Source organism: Rhinopithecus bieti, unplaced genomic scaffold (assembly GCF_001698545.2).
Source record: "Rhinopithecus bieti isolate Rb0 unplaced genomic scaffold, ASM169854v2 scaffold_30846, whole genome shotgun sequence".
NCBI lineage: Eukaryota > Metazoa > Chordata > Mammalia > Primates > Cercopithecidae > Rhinopithecus > Rhinopithecus bieti.
The window spans coordinates 3,346,179-3,352,099 of NW_016814438.1; positions in this window are offsets into that span (position 1 = coordinate 3,346,179).

Consider the following 5,921-nt stretch of genomic DNA (forward strand, 5'->3'; position numbering starts at 1 on the left):
ATAGATACGACACAATCTAGCTAAGGAGATCTAAGATACAGACACGACACCATCAAATAACAATAGAATCAACATTTGAGTAAAAGATTGCATAGAATATGCAATGGTATCAGCTTATCTCTGATACCAGAAATCACAAAATGAGAAAATAATTGTAGTATCCATTTTGTCAAGCCGTACAATGGACTTGCATTAGAACATGAGTACACTGAAGAAGATTAAAAGGAAATCTTGATACTATGAATTTATTTGATTTCAAAAAATAGTTATTGAGCACCTACTGTGTGTCAGGCACTGTTCCTGGTAGTAATTGTTAAATGAGGGAATGGAGGCATTATTGAGAGAAATTACAAAATTACTTTCTCTTCAATAACTTTAAAAATAGAACAATATGGCCGGGCGCGGTGGCTCAAGCCTGTAATCCCAGCACTTTGGGAGGCCGAGACGGGCGGATCACGAGGTCAGGAGATCGAGACCATCCTGGCTAACACGGTGAAACCCCGTCTCTACTAAAAAATACAAGAAACTAGCTGGCCGAGGTGGCGGGCGCCTGTAGTCCCAGCTACTCGGGAGGCTGAGGCAGGAGAATGGCATAAACCCAGGAGGCAGAGCTTGCAGTGAGCTGAGATCTGGCCACTGCACTCCAGCCTGGGTGACAGAGGGAGACTCCGTCTCCAAAAAAAAAAAAAAAAAGAGCAATATTTAGTTATGCACAGAGGCATGGAGATGAGCTATGTGATGAAAATTGTACTTAATGATAACAGGATGACCTCGAAGGGGGACACGGCATAGCCCTCTCTGTGCTGTCCCATTAAGCTACCCAGGGAAAAGTCATTAAGTCATCTCAGGAGCTCACAGAAGTTCAAGGCTGGTGCTGTGTGCATCATTCAATCCAGTCCTTTATGCCTCCCTTTCCTCCCAAACTTTTTTCTAAGGCTCTCTGGAGCTAGATCTGTGATCAACAAACTCCAGTACATCCTCATTGCTCTGACCACTCCCTCTCCTGGCCTTTTTGAAACTTGGTTATCCCCCAAGGCTACTACTTCACCTAAAACTTCTAAAGGCTATGGTCTCTCTTATTCTAAGTGTCTCTGAGGGCTAGGATGTGGAGTACGTATCCTTTTTGCTCTAATTACAGTTTTAAACCATTTGTCCCCCATCCTCTCTCAAAAACTGAAGCTCCTGCCTTGAGATTACAAGAATACCTTGTAGTTGTCAAATATCTACCTCCCTAGATGGAAATAGTTCATCCCCCTCTTTCACTGAAGGCTTTGGTTATGAGTGCTAGGTCTCCCAACTAGACTGTGAGCTTCTTGAGAACAGAGACTTTCTTTCCTTTGGTCATTCCTGGATCTCCAGCATCCAGAACAATGCTTGGAAGAAAACAGGTACTCAGTCAACATCTGTTAAATAAATAAATAAATGAGTTTTAAGATATATGTTATATGCTACCTTCTTCAAATGTCTTGTTTCATTTAATCCCCGTAACCATCTTACCAGGTATTATAACTATCATATTCTTTTGACAGATGAGGAAACAGAGATTCAGAAGAGCTATTTGCTCAGAGTCACATAACTAATGCAAATTGTATTAGTCAGCATGGGTTGCTATAACAAAATACCATAGACTAAGTGGCTTAAACAAGAGAAATTTGTTTTTTCCACAATTCTAGGGGTTGAAAGTTCAAGATCAATGTGCACAGGGAGAGAGAAAGAGTTTAACCCTAATTACTTTCTCAAAGACACCATCTCCAAATACAGCCACACTGGGGTTTTGGGATTCAATATACATTCAGGGAGTAGGAGGAACACAAATATTCAATCCATAACACTGACAGAGCCAGGATCCAAACCCAGACTTGTCCAGCTCCAAAGCCTATATCCTAACTGCTGAATCAGGATGTCATATTGCCTCTGCTGCTCGCTCTGCCGCTGTCCTGAACCACTACAGGCCAGGCTTCATGCATTGCCGGGGTCACCTGTCTGGTTCTCTCACGGCACACATTCTCCTTGGAGTTGGAAGCTAATGGTGCAAGGCCTGGCTTTGCACTTCAGTACCTTTGTGACCTGGAGCCAATAACTTAACAGCTCTGGATGTGCCTCCATTTCCACCTCAGTAACAGAAGATGATTCTAGGAACTTCTTTCAGGTGTTGAGGGAAAAAGAAAATAGTCTTCTGACAAGTCCACTAAATGCTTTATGGCAAAAGCACCACATGATTCCAATGTCTTGTTGTTACGAGTAGTTCCCTGAATAACATTAACAGCTGTGTGGCTAAGCATGTGAGAAAGCTGCCTCCATCCCAGCAGGGTGATGCAGTCTATGGGAAAGGCCCTTAGAGGCTGTGACCAGTATTTTCTGCTGCTTTCTCATTTGAATCATTGTGCTTTTGCTCTGTTTGAATGAAGTTTTTGTTCGTTTTGTTTTGTTTTTTGCTCCTTTGCTCTACTTACAGACTGGGAATGATTATCCCAAGGGGATTGTTCTAGTAGGTAGCCTCAGGATCCTACTGAGATGGATGTCACCCTGTCTGGAAGTTCTCAGGAATGTTATTTATCCACTTGAGATCAATGGACATCTGAAGGTAGCCTAAATTATAATAACTTATACAGCACTATGTAACAGGCATTGTTCTAAGCACTACCGAGATACTAATTCCTTTATTTCCACGATAACCACACTCTGAAGTAGATGATCCTCCTAGGCAGGTACTATAATCATTCCCATAGCTACTAAGCGCTGAGCTGGGATTGGAACCAAACGACTTTGGCTCTAGAACCTGTGCTCTGAAGGATGACAACACATGGCTTCTCCTGACATCTGTTATTCCTCTCTGCCTGTCCCGTAGTCGCGAGTGTTGAGAGATGGGGCCATCTTAGAGGACAGGGAAAGGAAGCATGGGGCCTTATGGGTAGAGGTGAGTCCAGGAGCGCCATTGTAGGAACAGAGGCAGAAGCCAGAAGTCCGTGGGACCTGTAGTCACCACCTAAAAGGGTTGGGGCTAGTCCCTCTCCAGGGCTCCCAGATCACCCCTGTGGGTTCCCAGATCACTAACCAGCCTGCATTGACACTATTAGCTCAGTTATGTCATCCAGGGGGCAGTGGATTCCTCCAGGGCAGGGCTGGTGTCTAGGTCAGCTCAGTGGTCCCTCTGCAGACAGTGGCCAATGGCAGTAGGGCAGGAACCTGGGCCATCACCTGGACTATAGTGATCCTCGGCCCTAAAACAAAGCACTCACAGCATAAGTGCTTATGAATGGGTAGACGAAATAGGCCAGGAAACACCACAATAAGCACTTGCATAATGTTTCTTTAGTATTTCTAATTTCTTTACCTTTTATATGTTTCCGCTCTGCACAAAGGCCTTTAAACTTGAATGAACTGAGGAGCTTGGTAAGCGGGCCCAAAACCACTGAGATTCTGAATCAGTAGCTGGTTCGTGTTTTTTTTGTTTGTTTGTTTTGTTTTTGTTTTTTTTCCGAGAAAGAGTTTAACTCTTGTTGCCCAGGCTGGAGTACAATGGCATGATCTCAGCTCACTGCAACCTCCGGCTCCCAGGTTCAAGCAATTCTCCTACCTCGGCCTCCCAAGTAGCTGGTATTACAGGCATGTGTCACCACGCCTGGCTAATTTTGTATTTTTAGTAGAGATGGGGTTACTCTATGTTGGTCAAGCTGGTCTCGAACTCCTGACCTCAGGTGATCCACCCACCTCTGCCTTCCAAAGTGCTGAGATTACAGGCATGAGCCAGCACCCCGGCCAGTTCATGTGCTTTTTAAGAAGCATTTTACTAGGGGCCTCACACAATGGCTCATGCCTGTAATTCCAGCACTTTGGGAGGCCAAGGCAGGTGGATCACTTGAGGTCAGGAGCGCAAGACCAGCCTGGACAACATGGTGAAATCCCATCTCTCCTTTAAAAAAAAAAAAAATTTTATAGAATATAATATGCAACCAGAAGTACTCATAAGTGTATACCTTACTGAACCTTTGCAAACTGAATATACCTATGTACCCAGCACCTAGATCAAGAAACAGAATATTATCAGAACAGTTTTTGGACCTTTAAACAAACATCATTAAATAAACAATACCCCAATAATTCTCATGCAGGTTCCCTGAAGGCTGAGAAACACTACAGGAGTAATAAGCAGTAAAGCTCAAGGAAACCACTCATGTGTGCATCTTTGAGGGCAACAAGGACAAGATAACTAGCGAGATTAGTTCCTTGGACACTGGGACCCCCCAGGGACAGAGTAAGTGGCACTGGTCTTGGGGTGGGGAATGGAGAAGGTCAACTGAGCTGCCAACTGACTTTCTGGATACACAAGGAGCAGAGCTCACAAACTTCCAACACCTGAAGAGAGACCCTGAGGATTCAATAAGAGAAAAGTTCATGAATGCCAGGTGCAGGCCTCAGGTTATTAAACAGCTAAAGCAAACAAACTTTCAGAGCAAAGGTAGAGGGGCCTCATGGGCCTTAGTCATTGAGTCACCTGCTTAAAATGGATGTGTGTCCCTCCTTACAGGTTTCATCTGAACCAGAATGGATCAAGGCCTTCAGAGATTCATTCGTTCTCTTTCTCTCTCTCTCTCTCTCACTCACACACACAGACCCCAAGATTTGCTTTTGAATTTTCTTTCCCATGCTCCATTTAGGGTCTTTCACTATGAATCAGACTCACTTTGATTCTTGAATTTACCTCTGCCTTTTTCCTCCTAACTTGTCCTTTCTTCAAAATTTTTTGATTCCTGATGTTGAGACTTAATGACAAAACTAAAAGTTGAAACCTGACCCTCTACAAAAATTAAAATTTTGAGTGATGAGAAAAGAGATGGTGTTATCCTGATTATCACTTAATCACTCATCAGATTCTCAGAACACTGAAATCAGCCTGGCTGTTCCAAGTTGCATCTGTATTTTCCCTCCTGTATTAAAAGTCCTCCAGAGCCTAGCTGTTTATCAGGTATAGATATAGAAAGAGGGATAACAGGGAGTCATGTGGGCACTGGACTTTGAATAGTTTCTCTAGTTCTCTAATGTTAAATCACTAACAGTCCATCCAACTTATACAACTATTTGTTTTTTAGTGTTGTATATTCAACAGAGGGATAGAATTTTGTTGTTGTTGTTTATTGGGTTTGGCTCCTGAAATCTTTCCCTAGAATTTATTTACTGTGGGAAAAGGGTTGAAAACATTTCAAAATAACTTTGGAAAGGAGTTGTCTGGGCCCTGTACAGATTTAAGATGAATAAAATGAGTAAATTTTTTGCATAACTTTTTGTCTCCCAGCCAGTCAGTAATAAGTCTCCATCCAGTGTGGTCCTATGGAGAGCTCAAGTATAGTTCATGCCCAGAAACATAACATGGGGGACTTTTCACATTATACTATTGATTTATTCAATCATTCACTTATTCAACAAATTGTTATTGAGCATGAACTACGTGTCAGGCACTATGGTAGGTGCAGATCACCAAATGCAAACTCTTCCCTGGTCTCTCCTTTTTATATCTTGGTCGGGGCACTCAGATAAATGAAGGAAATACAGCTCTCTAAAATCATCATCCTTCCCATCCACCTGTCCCTTGCCTTCCCAGTGCCCAGTTAGGAAGTTGCATAATTGAGAAAAAAGTGATTCCCTCCAAACCTGGGCCTTCTATCAGTGTTGTTGTTAACATCTGTGTCTCTTCAGGATGATTTTTATGAGTCTAATGAGGGCCAAGAGGTTTCCTGGGCTTCACAAATCCAGCTGACATACTGCAGCAAGCCTGCAGCCTCCCGGGAACTGTTGATTACAAGACCTGTTGATTGTATTGTATTGGGACAACCAGCTCTGGCTAAACCAGTACACTCGTCTGCTTTGCAGGATCAAAAATCAAGCGTTCCACCTAGATTCTTTTCTAATTTTCAAACTTCTGA